The sequence below is a fragment of the Oryctolagus cuniculus genome, chromosome 14, assembly GCF_051225735.1.
Source record: "Oryctolagus cuniculus isolate XC-2025 breed Fujian yellow rabbit chromosome 14, ASM5122573v1, whole genome shotgun sequence".
NCBI classification, from domain to species: domain Eukaryota; kingdom Metazoa; phylum Chordata; class Mammalia; order Lagomorpha; family Leporidae; genus Oryctolagus; species Oryctolagus cuniculus.
Genome location: NC_142880.1, coordinates 80,437,407 through 80,453,812, shown reverse-complemented (window position 1 = coordinate 80,453,812; position 16,406 = coordinate 80,437,407). Strand labels below are relative to the sequence as shown.

Here is a 16,406-nt window from a genome sequence, read left to right as displayed (position 1 = left end):
TCTTGTGTGGCACATGTTAGTCAGAAGCTGGGTAGGAAGTGAAGCAGCCGGGACTTAACCAGCACTCCAGGACAGGGAGTCACATCAGAAATGGTAGTTGAAGTGAGATACACAGCAGACCCATAGAATGGCAGATGTCCTAAACAACACTCTGGCCTCAGAATCAGCCCTTAAGGCATGCAGATCTGGCTGAAAAGCCCATGAGAGTATTTCAGGCATGGAAAGCCAAGACACTCTGGGGAAAAAAAAAAAAAAAAAAACTAAATGAAAGATCTCTGTGAGTGAGATCCCAGTGGAAAGAACAGGTCATCAAAGAAGGAGGTACCTTTCTCTGAAGGGAGGAGAGAACTTCCACTTTGACCATGGCCTTGTCTAAATATGATCAGAGTCAGTGAACTCAGGGGGCTTCCATAACCTTGGCAGCTCATGACAAGAGCCTAGGGTGATTACTGAGGCCATAAACAAGAGTGTCAATTTGTTAAGTCAACAACAGGAGTCACTGTGCACTTACTCCTCATGTAGGATCTTTGTCCTTAGTGTGCTGTACATTGAGATTTAATGCTATAACTAGTACTCAAACAGTATTTTTCACTTTATGTTTCTGTGTGGGAGCAAACTGTTGAAATCTTTACTTAATGTATGCTAAACTGATCTTCTGTATATAAAGAGAATCGAAAATGAATCTTGATGTGAATGGAAGGGGAGAGGGAGTGGGAAAGGGGAGGGTTGCGGGTGGGAGGTACGTTATGGGGGGAAAGCCATTGTAATCCATAAGCTGTACTTTGGAAATTTATATTCATTAAATAAAAGTTTGAAAGCAAAAAAAAAAAAAAAAAGAAATGGTAGTTGTATACAAGTAGCTTTTTTATCCCTTTATATACTATATATAATAAAATAATGTATGTTTCTATTTATATACATAGGATATTTATTATGTAGACTGTGTATATACATATGACATGTATATATAATATGTATTATATGTATATTAATTATATAACCTTGTCTTTCACATCTCTTATGTAATTCAGTCCATTAATAACTTTGTAAAGCTGGGTCTGTTATAATCCTCAACAATGAGAAAACTGATGCTTAGAGAATCTAATGAAACCCACCTGTCATTGGTTAGGACCAATGGAAGGTGTCAAAGCTGGAACTGAAAACTCAGGGTTTTCTGCCTGTTGTGCCAATTCCATTAAAAACCACGATGAAAGGCATACTTTTAAAAATAAAAGCTAATATTTAACTGCAAAGAGACTACTGGATCTGCTGTTTATGACTGAATACATTCATTATTTATGGATTATATGACCAACGTCAAAGAAGAAGTGGGCCAATTAGCCCAATCTGTGGTTTATAATTGGTCAGTGAGTCCACATATTTGAACCTGCACAGAAGCCACTTGCAAATAAATCTAGATCTGCACTTGGCACTCTCCACAAAGCATTCAGAACAATTCAGTGTGTTCAAAAGATGAGATTTCTATTATTTATGCATGAAGAAAATATGCTGTTTGCCATGCATGGAGCTAGGGGGAAGAATTACTCAGCCTTAGTAATATTAGACTGGATCTTCCATTTATTTTCAGATGGTAGTGTCATGCTGAGCAGAATGATGGTTCTTTGCCTTCTCCTTCTTCCAATACTGTGTCACAACTACGCAGATCAAAACAGACAAAATCATGCACCATTGTGTCAAGTCTCTAAGAAGATAGAGTATGCAAGCGAAACATGTTAAAAAGCTAACATGTTGGGCAGCCTGTCTTGAATGTAAATTTATATTTTTTCCTTTTTTAATTAATTAATTTATTCATTTTTAATTTGGAAGGCAGAGATCTTCCATACTCACTGGCTCACTCCCCAAATGCCCTCAACATCCAGGACTGGGCCAAGCCAAAGTCAGGAACCTAGAACTCCCTCAAGACCTCCCACATGGGTAGCAGAGATCCAAGCGCTTGAGCCATCATGACCTACTGCCTCCTGAGGTGAGCATTAGCAGGAAGCTGGAATTGGACAGAAAACTCGTGCACTCCAATACAATGTGGTGGTAGCCCAAGTGGCATCTTAGCCACTGTGCCAAATGCCATTCCATATATTCCCCATCTGCCACCCTGTTCTGAAGTTTTTATTTTCTTCTATTCTACTCACAAGCTATATGGAAGCTGGATAATTCTATCAGAATAAACAGCACCTTTTCCCAGTGTTAAAAAAAAAGGTACTACGTCCTTTAAAATGTCACATTTGTAAAGCAACCGACGAACTGGGCTGTACTCCAAGTTAGTTTGTCGGGTGCCCCAGGTACTGATCCTAATTCCTCCTTGTTGGGAGGAACGTGTATTCCTTGAGGACAGATTAAGAAACTCAGCTTCTGTCAATGCCTAGAGCTTCTTTGCAGCTTTGTTTACTTCAGAACTTAAGGGAGAATTGTGGTACTACTGGAAAGTATAACACGTCTGTCACTTGAGGAAAAGCCATTCAATTTAATGAGTTAGACTTTTTCATCTTCCAATTAACAATAGCTAAAGTGACATTAGGAATTGCATTTGGTGGTCTTGGATAATCACCTAAAATATTCACAGACCCCTTAGAGGCTTATAAGTGAAAACTTGGGGGGCTAATCTTGACACGTGGGAAGGAATCTGTCTCCTGTCACTCAAAGGTCTCTAATTTGGGCATCTGGAGTGCCTTTCCTTGTGTTTCCTTACAATAACCGTATGATGGGGGAGGAAGAGAGAACACATAAATGTCTCAGTTTTTTGTATATTTGCTAGGTACGTTAAACAGTATTTTGCACAAATCTAAAGGCAAGAGAGGCCTGGATTTAAATTTCTAATGCCTTTTAGTAATTATAGATTATTTATTTAGTAATTATAGATTGGTAATTATAGGTTATTTGATCCTTACAAACTGTTATCATGAATAACTGATTTACAGATAAGGAATCTAAGACTCAGCAAAGTTACAAAGCTTGACAAAAACACACAAGTTCTAGGAATTCAAAGTAGCTCCGCCTGACACGTACATTCCTTCTCTTAAATAGAACATTCTGCTTCATTCATGCGGAACTTGACAGTGTCCTTGGTTACAAGACGTATTCATAGTGGACCAGGTACAGGAACTGCAGAGAAGTGCACAGGACACTCTGGAGTATGAGCTCTGGAGTGGGCAGTCGGAAGGAACCCTGGCTTCATCTACTGGTTGTGTGCCCTTGGCCAAGTTGCCATTTTGTCCATGCCTAGGATCCTTACCTGCGTAATGGGAGTAGTAATGCATTAGTTCTTGAAAAACTGTTAGAAAAATCCCTGGCTCACTGTAAACAATAAATATTAGTCCTCATTGGCATTTAGAGGGCCTGCCCTCTACATTTTACACCTCTGTCTCTTCAAGTAGTTAGACATTATGTGCAAGAAACTTACTATGGGTGCATGGGCTGTTAATATTGGGCATTTCAGAACTTGTACCAGAATGGGGAAATCATGGACAAAGGATGGAGCAGACTCTCCTCCTTTTATCATAATTCAGTGTTCATCCCAAAGCTAAACTTTGAGAGAAGGATGACTTCTACTGGAAAGAAGTTAGTAATTATTTTTAGCTCAGAATTCTGTTTGTACCCCCTACATTTTTTATGCAACCACAATTTTAAAAATTTGGGCAGAGATTTAATTTGGGGAGTTTATAGACCCAAAGTATCCACAAATGGGTTGCAACTTTCTCTTCTAAAGCCTGGATATTCAACTCTACTTTGCTTATTGCTTCTCCCTATCTCAGATTTCTCTGTTCTGTTGGGAACAGTGTGGTTCCCCTGCCCTGTGTGGACTTTGTTGTCCTTATCAGTTTTATTATAAAGCCAATATTCAATATATGCAAAAGATCCTGTGCAATGTATAAGTAGGTTTTAGAGCACTTAATTTAAAAAAAAAAGATTGATTGATTGATTTGAAAGGCATAGTTACAGAGAGATAGAGAGGGACAGTGAGAGAGGCATCTTCCATCCATTTGTTCATTCTTCAAATTGCTGTAACAGCCAGAGCTAAACCAGACTGAAGCCAGGTGCCTGGAACTCCATCTGGGTCTCCAAATGGGTGTCAGGGGCTCAAGTACTTGCGGCAGTTTCTGCTGCCATTAGCAGTAATCTGGATTTCAAATGGAGCAGCAGAGATTAGAATCAGTGTTCATATGGGATGCTGGTGTCACATGCTGTGGCTTAACCTGCTGGGCCACAATGCTGGCTCCTAGGGCATATAATTTTTGAACTGCAGAATTGCCAGTGTATTGTTTCCACCTTTGTGCCCCTTCATTCCCATACACCATTTTTTCCTTCCCCACTCACCAGCAAACAACCATCTACCATGTTATGGGTTGCATAATCTTTCCCTTTCTAAACACTTTAAAGAAACATCAGGGGTGGGTGTTGTAGGGCTGTAGGTCAAGCAGCTTGTGTGGCCCCCCTCCCATATCAGAGTGCTGATTCGAGTCTTGGTTACTCCACTTCCAGTCAACTTCCTGCTAACGGACCTGGGAAGGCAGTCGAAGATGGCGCAAGTACTTGGATCACTGCTACCCACCCAGATGGAGTTCTAGGTTCCTGGCATTTCTTAGTCTCTGCTGTTAAGGACATTTGGGGAGTGACCCAGCAGATGGATAATTTGTCTCTGTCTATCTGTGTTTCTCCTTCTCTCTGTCACTCTGCCTTTCAAATAATAAATTAAAAAAGTACATATATGTATGCTCTAAAACCTTGCCTGTCAGTGTGATCCACAGACCTGTAGTATCAACAAGACCTGGGAACTTTTCCTGTTGTTACTGACATGTAGTGTTTATACATATTTATGCAATACAGTATGGAAATTTGAGCGATGTATACAATGTGTAATCATATCAGAGTAGTTAGTATCTCCACCACCTCACACATTTATAATTTCTTTTTTATTTATTTTTTATTTATTTATTTTTTGACAGGCAGAGTGGACAGTGAGAGAGAGAGACAGAGAGAAAGGTCTTCCTTTTGCCGTTGGTTCACCCTCTAATGGCCGCCGCGGCCGGCGCACTGCGGCAGGCGCACCGCGCTGATCCGATGGCAGGAGCCAGGAGCCAGGTACTTTTCCTGGTCTCCCATGGGGTGCAGGGCCCAAGCACCTGGGCCATCCTCCACTGCACTCCCTGGCCACAGCAGAGAGCTGGCCTGGAAGAGGGGCAACTGGGACTAGAACCCGGTGTGCCGGCGCCGCTAGGCGGAGGATTAGCCTAGTGAGCCGTGGCGCCGGCCACATTTATAATTTCTGTGTTAAGAACCGTTAAGCTCTTCTGGTTATTTTGAAGTATATACATTTTTATATCTAAAAAACATCCTTTACGCATATATACCCTCAAACCTAGCTCTTCAGTATGATCAACAGACCTGCAGCACTGACACCACCTGGGAGCTTATTAAAAATACTGAACTTCAGTCCTGCCCCAGACCTACTGAGTCCGAATTTGCATTTTAACAAGAACGCCTGTTGAGCAGCAGTGCACTGAAAGATATTATTTTGTTTTCCTTGGGATTGTTTTGTTTTGTTCTTATGTTTTTTGTTTTGGAGCTTTATGAGGAAGGCATACTGTTTGTTATCTTTCGTTGCTTGCTTTGTTCTCAACAGGGTGGGTTTGAAAAAAAGTTTTATTTATTTATTTGTTTGAAAAGTAGGGCAACAGAGAAAGAGAGGCAGACAGAGAAAGAGAGATGTTCCATATGCTGGTACACTCCCCAACTGCCCCCAGGAGCCAAGGGTGTGCCAGCCTTAAGCCAGGAGCCAGACATTCCACCTGGGTCTCTGCAAGGTTAGCAGAGACTCAAGTACTTGAGCCATCACCCGCTGCCTTCCATGGAATGCATTAGCAGGAGGCTGGATCACAAGCAGATGCAGGATTTGAATCTAGTCCCTGTGATAATGGGACGTGGACTTAACCACTGTGCCATAATGCCTGCCCCTCAACCCTGTGTTTTTAAGATTCTTCCAAGTTGTTTTGTGTAGTTGTATTTTGTAACGTCATGTAACATTTGTGTTAATTTTTTTTTCTTGGTAAACGTTCAGTTTGTTTCCACCTGTTTTAATACTACACAATCCTGCTATGAACACTCTGGTCCATGAGTACATGTGTGCATGTGTTTGCATGTAAGATGTTTCCTATTCTGTGCAGAATTATGGATCAGAGTTTAGGGGAAAGTTCACCTTTACCAGAAAATGGTCATAAATTGCTTTCCCCCCAGCAATGCATATGAGTTCCCACTGATCTACATCTTTTCCAGTACATAATATCATCCGGCTTCCTACATTTTGCTGACCTAATGGACATCACATACCCACACACTGCAATCATTACTGCATCTCCTTGGTTCCTAAGGAAATTAATCAATTTTTCACATATTTAGTCATTGTTCTGCTTCCCTCTTCTGTCTTTCCATGTACAGGGGACTTTAAAAAGTTCATGGAATATGGAATTAAAAGATTTATTTTGGTGTAAAAATTTTGCAATCCATGAATACTTTTTAAAAAACCGATTTATTTATTTATTTGAAAGGCAGAGTTACAGAGAGGCAGAGAGAGAGAGAGGGAGAGAGGGAGGTCTTATATCTGCTGGTTCACTCCCTAAATGGTGGCAACAGCTGGAGCTGTGCCAATCTGAAGCCAGGAGCCAGGAGCCAGAAGCTTCTTCTGGGTCTCCCATTCAGGTGGGGAGGCCCAAGGACTTGGGCCATCCTCTGCTGCTTTCCCAGGCTATAGCAGAGAGCTGGATCAGAAGTGGAGCAGCCAGGACTCAAACCGGCACCTGTATGTGATATTGGCACTGCAGGCAGCAGCTTTACCTACTATGCCACAGTGCAGGGCCCCCCATGAATAGTTTTTTCATGTGAGCACTTTCCATGATTTTTTTGAGGACCCTTCCTACTTTGATTAATTTTCTATTTTTTTCTTATTGATTTAGAGGAATGTTTAATTATTTTGAAATAGTCTCTTGATAATGTCATGTTACAATATTTTCTTCTAGTTTCACTTATTCTCTCATTGTCCTGATCACTTTTGATGAATAGAAGTTCTAAATATTAAAATAGTTTTATCAATCTTTCACTGTATGTGTTTTTGTATCTTTCTAAAATCATCCTTTGAATGAATGGCATAAAGTTATTCTAATAATTTCACTGGATGGGTCATTTAATACAGAATTAGAAAGCTAAAATAATATTAACTGGAACATTAAACCACTCATCCACTGATATTATTAAATAACCCATCCATTGACATTTTGCTTTCAAGAGGGTTTAATTTCTCCCCTTTGTCATCCAGGCATGATCTCAGGTTTTGCCTGTAGCTTGGCCAAAGCTCAGTCCAGGCTTTCACGCTAAATGAGTATCTGACCTTAAATAAGGAATGGCCCCTATGAGTTTCAATGGGGTTACTGCCATAATTCTTCCATCTGAAGAAATCCATCAGGTAGAATATGCTGTTCAATTTAATGTAGGGATTTTAAACTAAGAAATATTATTTTAAATTTATATTTTTCTAAATTAATAAATAATGCATATATTTTGCTTCACTAGTGCCACACATGTTACTTTTCAGATCTCAGAGTGTGAGATTAAATCATCTTAATGTTAAGAATCTGAGGATGTTAACTATATTTGGTCTTTGGCAGTTGGGCCTAATTCCATAGCAATAAACTCCTTACAATCCCTTTTGCATCTTTAAGATTGAGAGTGACATTTCAAGGCATGCAGATTCATGCTTTTTTCAATTTAATTATCAACTCCCCTAGAAGTTAGCCATTCTCTTTTAAAATTCAGCTGGAACAGACATGTAACATTTGAGTAATCAGGGCTCCCCAACCAGTCACTTTGAAAGCTCTATGACATCTTCTAAAGGATTTGGTAACTGTTACTCACTTAAAACATAATGCTACTGTCTGATGGGCCATGACTTCATAGTCATTTCAATAATGGAACATTATAGAGCTTTAAGTATTTATGAGTATCTTGTGGCTTTACAATAAAATATAGACATGTAATCTTCTAGGAAGAAATATTTTCTTCACTATAGTAAATGTCTTCTAGCCATACTCTCTTTCTACATACAGAATAACTTCTAATGTAATCTTTAGGAGACATTTTAAGAGAATATTGGGAGTCTAAATTTAATTAAGCTTAAAATCTAACCGTGTGTATCCATTTGAATACAAATAACAGACTCAAAATGCTTACCACTGCCAACAGCCCTTGTTGACCTGTCCTCGTTTGCAAGCAGTCTCCACCTCACTTTACCCCAGACCATTGGTCTCTCCTGTTCCTTAAGTACAACAGGCTTGCTGCTCTGTCAGTGTCTGCGTTTGCTGTTCTCTTAGCCTGGAAGATGGACTCACCCTGTTTCCTACTTCAGGGTTTTGCTCATATTCTCCCTAATCATAAAATCCTTCCTTGGACACTTTATTACAACTTCATTCCTAAACATCCCACTCTGACTTGCTTAAATTTGTTCCATAACACTTAGCCCCATATGATATATTTATAAATGTTACTGAGTGATGATCTTGCCTCTTCCGATGGGAACAGGGGAGGCAGAATGTTTCATAATTGACTTTTTTCCTCCAGAATTTAGTGTTGGGCATATTAAGTAGTCAGTAAATATTAGCTGGATGAAATCATGACTATTGAGATAATCAGGTGGACAGGTGTTGTCTATATAGAGGTACAGTCACACAGGTTGTGTTCAATATCTGCAGTGGACTGGCACAGTTCTTCAGTCTCTGCTGACTCAGGATTTTGAAACCATCCAAATGTCAAGAAAAAGTATGGTGTTGCAAGGATTAAGTAAAATACTGTGTGAAAAGTGTTTGACAGGATGCCAAAAGTTAAATGTTCAAGAAATGTGATAATTGTACTGCCATCCTTTCTTCTTTCTTTCCTGTTAACATGGAAATGTTGACATTTGTCTGGTTTAAGGCAGATCTTTTATATAGTTCACCTTCCCTTCCTTATCCCCTCAGGGAAAACACATGATGAACTTTCCTTTCCCACATTGTTGCTTTTCTCTTTTTCCATCCTACCCATCAATATTAAAACCTGCTCCATCTGGAAGGGGGCCTCTTTTGTTAACCACTCAGAGGTGATTCTTCAGGCTTCCGTGTACTTCCTTAGCTGTTTTCACCAATATACAGAATTAGTTGCCATTTTCTGAATGTCCAGTGCCCATAAATTCTCTCCTCTCTAAGCTTGCCTTGCTAGTTTCTGCTCAGAATGCCTTTATTCCTTGATCCTTACTACTGTACATGCGCATGCGCGCACACGCACACACACACACACACACACACACCATCCACAAATGCTCATACACCTGTAAGTGAGAAATTTCCACTTTTACATGACTTCTTGGCTTCAGCGTAGATCCCACTCTCCTTTAAGAAGACTCATGGAGCCCAAAGAATTGGATGTCCCTGTACTCTGTACTTCCTGTGTTTCTACAACAGACACATATCCCTCTCTCTTCCAAATTATGTGCTTATTTATTCATTATCTCTACAAGACACAAAGCTCCATGAAAATGCAATTTTTAGTGTGTATTCATGGATAAAATACCAAAATCTGCATGGAAAATTGGCATGTATTACATAAAGTGATATTTTTTTAACTTGAATTGGCAAGCAGAGTTGAGTTATTATAAAGTTGCAAAATTGATTTCTGGTGATAGTGAGCTACCCATCAGTTTGAGATTACAATGCTGCTAGTCTGCTAGTCAAAGACACCAGGGTGCTCAAATGCAACATTACTTAGTTTAATATTGATTGCATATCACTTAAGTCATATTAGGGAAAAAATCATTAGAAATGACTTAATATGTTGGAAACCATGGGGTAAAGACTTTAATACTGGTATTTTTTGCTAGTTGTAGTATTGACAATGCTATCTATTATATATAGAGATTTTTACAAGTTTAAGTGCCTGTCGCTCCCCATCTTCGTGGAGGAGCGACACTAAACCCTGCCTAGGCTTCATATCCGAGTCACGGCACCATTATGTCACTCCCCCTCTTCATGGAGGAATGACACTAAACCCTGCCTAGGCTTCATATCCGAGTCACGGCACCATTATGTCGCTCCCCGTCTTCGTGGAGGAACAACACAAGACCCTGCGCTGTTCTTTTGTCTGCTCTGCCCTCCCCGGGTTTGCTGCTGGTTCTTCCCGGCTTGGCTACCGTCCCTCCACCTCTGTGGAAGGGCGGTTCCCCCTGCCACTTTCCCCACTTCCGCGGGGGAGCGGCACACCGCCGGCCAGCTCTCTTGGGGACTGCACAGGTGTTCCTTCAGATAGATGTTCCTTGTGCATGTTGTCTCTCTCCTCATTTATAGTCCTCTTCCACCAATCCCAACTCTGCTACCCACACGCCGAGTACACTGCCCTCCTCCAATCAGGAGCAGGTCCTGCTGTTTATTGGTTGAACTGGAGGCAGCTGTGTAGAAGCTGTTTCCTCCTCTCCCAGCGCCATATTGTGGGAGAGCAGATGCATAGAATAAGTCTTAATTCCAGTAACAGTCTAGTCCGAGTTGCTCCCAGTTGCTCCCTACAAGTGCCCTTCCTATATCTCAAGGAAACACCCTTAAACCGATTTTGACTGAAGATTGCAAACCTGTGTGAAATCTCAGACTCTCAATGTACCTTTGGATGTTCCTAACTACACAGCAATTTGGATTTGTGCAACTGCTGATGAAAATGTCCAGTTTTAAGCTTACTGACATCAGACTGATGCAGCTCAACAAATAAAACATGTGTATTAAAGTAGACATAGGATATGCACAAAATAAAAGTATGGTTAAATATTTCATTGCCAAGATCAAAAAGAACCCTTATTAAAGTTTACCATTTAATTCTGTGTTCTGGGTAAAAATGGTGCTTGCTCTCCGCTAGCTTTTAATTGACATCACTGCTGTTGGATCTCCATCATTATTGATAGGAATGTTCGCTCTTGTTAATTGCCTGGCAGGATATGAGTGATTGATTGTATTGTTAGGGTAGAATTGAAATGCACTGGCAAAAAAAGGATGGTGGTGTATAATTTCTATTTTATGGTAATGGAACCAACTAACTTTGTATTTAGGAAAAAGACACTTACCTGATTTTTCACTTTTTATACTGATGTGCTGATGGTAAGTGCTGATAGCTTTCAGGAATGTCCAAAAGTAACCCAGAAACTCACAAAGACCCTCTTGGACTGTGCCACAAAACTCCAATATCTATGGGTAAAAAGTGGAGAAAATGGGTATTTTTTATCCTATAAACAGGAAAAACAAATGGGCCAATTGAAAAGCTTACATGTTTTGTTGTTTTAATTATAAGCACCAAATCCATAGATGAGTAAAGAGTTTTTAAATTGAAGGCTGGGAATACTCAACTTTTAATACCCTTAAGATTTTCTCTTAACATATAGCTGAAGTAATAAAGTACTTAGTTTCATGAGAAATGAGCTGTTAAGCTGGTAGTGCCTTTGATATATATGGGCAAATCAACTAACAGCACATAGTGTGTTTTTGCAACCATGCATGTGGCAATATCATTAGAGTAGTAGTTATAGATATATGAAGTCACCTGGGCCTCTCTTAAATGCTGCTATCTGGCTCCTCGGCTAGAAATGCTGGCTTCATTTGTGCAGGCAGGGCACTGGTTTCCAACCTCCCCTGCAACTCAGAATCACCTGGAAGGCTTAGTAAAGGCCCTTGTCTGCTTTAGGGAATCCCCCACACACACCAAGGTGATTCATTTTTAAAGCTCCCCATGTGATGCTCCCTAAATGCAGCCAAGGTTGGTGATGACTGATTAAAATAATACTCAGGATGCCTTCAAGTCTGGCAGGAATCATCAAAATCACTACCTTTTATCAAGTATTTATTGCATAGAAGTCATTGTGCTAAGTATTATCTCATTAAACAACTGCAAGATTATGTGTGGTGGGTAATAAAGACATTATTTTGCATAGAAGTGATGGAGAGGGTAAACAATTTAAGATCATGTGACTACGAAGTGGCACGCTGGAACCCGTGCCTCAAAGGCTACACAATAAACTACTACTATCAATAATCTTTTGCAATTATAAAAAAATTGAAAACTCTACAAATTAGTAACATGTGAAATGATTTTCTTATAGCTTAAAATGTCCTTGACTTCTACTTCTACAATAAAAACCACTTTTTAAAATTTACTAGGGAATACAGTCAAAAGAAAGTGTTCATGAATTAAAAGGAAGGGGCAAACAGACAATGATAAGCAGGTTAGATTTGAATTATTCTGTTTAATCTGCAAAGAGAATCATAAATTTAAGGCTGGGCATTTTGCCTGGTGGTTAAGACATTGCCCAGGTACCTGCATCACAGTGCCCAGGAGTGCCTTGTTCAAGTCTATTGCCAGCTTCCTACTGATGGGCACGCTGGGAGGCAGCAGATGACTGTTCAAGTAGCTGAGTCCCTGTCACCCAAATGAGATAACTGAGTAGTGAGCTCCAACCTGCTAGCTTCTGTCTCACACAGCCCTGGGTACTGCTGGCATCTAGGCAATGAACCAGCTCTCTCTCTCTCTCTCTCTCTTCTCTCTCTCAAATAAATAAAATAAATGACTTGCACCGTTAGTATTTCAGAAGTTAGCGTAGAAGTTTCAGATAGATATTTTGCTATGTTATATTGCAAGGAAAGGTGGAAACCATTTCAAAAAAATGTGTATACTTCTTTGAAATGGTTCCAAGTGTTAATAATGCAATGAATTAAAAGAAAATAGCAGTTTATACTACATAACACTTCCTTTTCTCTCTGTACACATTTGGGAAGATACTGCCTTGATGCCATTGCAGGCATGCAAATACTTTGGCCACTGCAATTAGTCACACATGTGTCTGCAAAGGGGTGAGAGCAACCTTCTCAGGTATGGTATTATTGTACAAAAGGGGTCGCAGTGCTTGGGAGAACTGCCTTGTTCCTCTTGAGACCTGGCCTTCCTCTGATTTTGTGCACATTGGAGCAGAGTTCCCCTACCTAATATACGTGCATAAATTACATGAAGAGATGCAGGGGGTTTTCTGCATGATATTAATTTCACTGCTGCCACTTACAGAAGAGGACACTTGTGTGTATTCATGGACTGTCTTTACCAACGATCAAAGTGAGCATCAGTTGACACTGACGTTATTTTCCCAATGGCATCTGTACTGAGATTGACTATGTGGAGAGCACTGGATTTCAGCACTCTGGAGAGTGTGAGACATGGCTCCTGATCCTGGTGCTTCAGTATTCATTACGTGGTATGAATAAAACACATATATTCAATGAAAATACTGAGTATGTGCAGAGAATAGAATGATTACACTGCCAACAAACTCTTGTGAATCCTAAATATATTATCTTTCAAATAATGGATGGTACTCTTGTAACTGCCACAAAGAATAATTCTAGAATTATGTTAACATTGAGCAACTGACATTTCATGTTCGAATAATGTAGTAATATACAAAAAAAGGAGTAGCAGAATCTGTGCCCATGTTGTACTCTGAAATTCTGTTGGCTCCCAAAGACATTCGACATTGCAGGAAAACATTAACAGAAAGGAGACAAACAAAACTTGAATTTGGATTTCAGTGCCAAATATGACTCTAATTTCTGTGGAATGATAATGGCACAAGAGGTTTTAAAATGCTTTGATAATTGAGCTGTGCTCTACTGGAAGTGGCAGGAAGGTAAATTACAGGCAGGCGCTGAAGATGACCAGAGGCTTGCCACCGACAGGTGCCCCAGCCTCAGCTGTGGCCAGCGAGCTCAGCCATGGCTCTGTAATTAAGGACTGCTCCCCCGACACAGATCCTAGCTGGCCCAGGATCTTCATGAAGAACCCCTGCAAATTCTCTGTGCCGTGGGAAAAGATCTACACAATATTTAGTCCTATATTAAGGAAAGAGACTGCATTCATCTTAATACTGGATCTTCACCCAGATCCAGTTTTTGAGCGACGCGCGCACACACCATCCTGGGCAACTTTGCCAGGTCACAACCCTGGTATTTGCCTTGTGTTTGGAAGCCCCGGCATGGGGCTCGTTAACGAGCTCTGAGAGCCAGCCAGCAATCACCAAACCCCATCTCGCCGAGAGCACTGAGGCAAGTGGAGGTGAAGAGCGAGCCTCCGGGGCAGTGGGGCGCAGTGGGGGAGGGCGGCGCGGGCGCGAGGCGGGGAAGGCCCTGGCGGACGGGTCTGACTTCTGACTGGCTGGAGTGGATTTGGAGAAAGTCAGAGCTCCGGCTCGCCAGTCGGGAGCTGTCCAACTTTTCAGCTGCTCTGAGATCAGGGTTTGGGGCCCCCGGACGCAGGAGGCGGCAGCCGCGGGCGCTGCCGCGGCTCCAGCTGCTAACAATTCCTACTCTCGCCGCCGGCGCCCAGAGGAAGGAAGGGAAGAAGAAAAGGAGGAAGGAGAGCGCGCCTGACCCGCGCGTCCCAGCCCTGGTGACCCGGGGAGCCCAGGAGCACTTGTCTGCCAAGACCACGGAGGACGAGCCAGGTCGCATCCGTGATCCCTCCTGGTGACGGAGCCCCGAACCCCTGGTGGCTTCGAGTGGAAGCTGAGCCCAGGCTCTGTGGGCTTCAGTAGCAGCGCGGCGGCGGCGGCGGCGGCAGCAGCAGCAGCATCGGGGAGGCGCTCCCGGCTGGCGCTGTGAACCCAGGCTGGGCAGCAGGGCGCGGAGCCCCGAGCCAGGATGGAGGCGGAGGGCAGCAGCTTGCCGGCCCGGGTGGCCAGCGGTGAGAGCAGCGACGGCGCCGGCGGGGCCACGCTCAAAGCCCCAAAGCATCTCTGGAGGCACGAGCAGCACCACCAGTACCCGCTCCGGCAGCCCCAGTTCCGCCTCCTGCACCCCCATCACCACCTGCCCCCGCCGCCGCCGCCCTCGCCCCAGCCCCAGCCCCAGGGTCCGCTGCAGCCGCCGCCGCCGCCCCCCTTGCCGCCGCCCCCGCCGCCGACCACTGCTGCCCGTGGCCGCTACGCCTCGAGCGGGGCCACTGGCCGCGTCCGGCATCGTGGCTACTCGGACACGGAGCGCTACCTGTACTGCCGCGCCATGGACCGCACCTCCTACGCCGTGGAGACGGGCCACCGACCCGGCCTGAAGAAATCCAGGATGTCCTGGCCCTCTTCGTTCCAGGGACTCAGGCGGTGAGTGGAGGGCGCCCCCTCCCCAGTTCAGGCCAAGGGTCACCTCCCCCTCTTGGCAGCTCTCCTACTTGGTCTGATGACCACCAGCGACCCGCACCCTGGGTCTGATCCTAGCCTGGCCGTTAGGGGAGGGCGTGCAGGGGCGTGCCTCTCTCCATGCTGGGGCGGACACGGTTCAGGTGTGTCTGAAGCCCCGAAAGTGCGGCGAGGTTCACTGGGGCTATGTGTGCGCGCGCGCGCTCCAGAGCGGTCTGTTCCCCCCGCCAGCCCTTCCCACCCACTCCATCCCACCCTGGCAAGTGAAACCCAACAGCCAATTCAGCGTGCTCCGGGCTGAGGAGGAGGAAGCGGGAAGGTCTGGCCAGGGCTGGAGCCCGGGAAGCACCCGGTCACCCGAAGTGAGGAGGGGTCGGCGGCACAGATCAGACTAAGGGGGGGGGGGCCTGGGTCCCAGGATGGCAGCTCCAAGCCTGCAAACGGCTCCAGTATCTCTTTGTGAAGTCGGGAAGTAAATTGGACAGCAAAAGGGGAGGACAAACACGTGGGTGACTTGGAGAGTTTGGAGCAAATGTTCAGCAATTTACGAGAGGGGAGGAGGGGAAAAAAGAGGCGGGGGGGAGGGGGTACACTGCGTCCGTGTGCAAGAGCGAGTCCGTGCAGATCCACATCCCTGCTGAACTCTGGCAGGAAAGCACCTCGTTTTAGCAGCAGGCAAGACGCGGAGATGTGATTATAGTGATTTCCTCTGAACGTAAAGTGCTCCGGAAGACAGGGCAGGGACGCCGCACGTCAACCCTGAGTTTTCATAGACGTCGACCGCTGCTTTTGCAAGGAAATGAGTAGCTTAAAGGGCGACTTCAGCTCCTCCTAGGAGTCAGTGCCAGATTTTTAAAGTCACGGAGGTGAACGTTGGACCTGCCTTTGGTCCCTTTCCTGATAACCCAGAAACAGCTCCTTTCTTGGCTGTCCCAGGCCCTCCAAGCCACAGATTCCATTCCCCACCCCCATCACACACACACACACACACACACACACGGTTTCAGGAGCTAATGATCCTTGGCAATGTCTGATGAAAAAGCACAACCACCATCATCTACCCCCAGACGTGGGCAGGCAGCGGTGCTGCTCAGCCTAGCCGTGTAGCAAGATGATGGGAAATAGTAACTCAGAGCTGGCTACGGGAAATGGGAAAACCTGGGACTGG

General features: G+C 43.7%; 1 protein-coding gene and 1 long non-coding RNA gene across 12 annotated transcripts in view; one reads left to right on the top strand and one right to left on the bottom strand.

The window, feature by feature from the left end:
- PDE4D (phosphodiesterase 4D) overlaps positions 1-16,406 on the top strand; it is a 1,644,269-nt gene that overhangs the window by 669,592 nt on the left and 958,271 nt on the right. The gene's annotated exons all lie outside the window — the stretch shown is intronic.
- On the bottom strand, positions 616-15,539 carry LOC103349626 (uncharacterized). 2 transcript variants are annotated; one of them, XR_016220771.1, is made up of 3 exons: positions 15,119-15,539; positions 11,135-11,255; positions 616-3,247 (listed from the first exon to the last, which is right to left on the bottom strand). It is a non-coding gene; the product is annotated as an uncharacterized LOC103349626 (long non-coding RNA). The 2 variants fall into 2 exon arrangements; XR_517793.5 differs by having other exon boundaries at positions 15,093-15,532.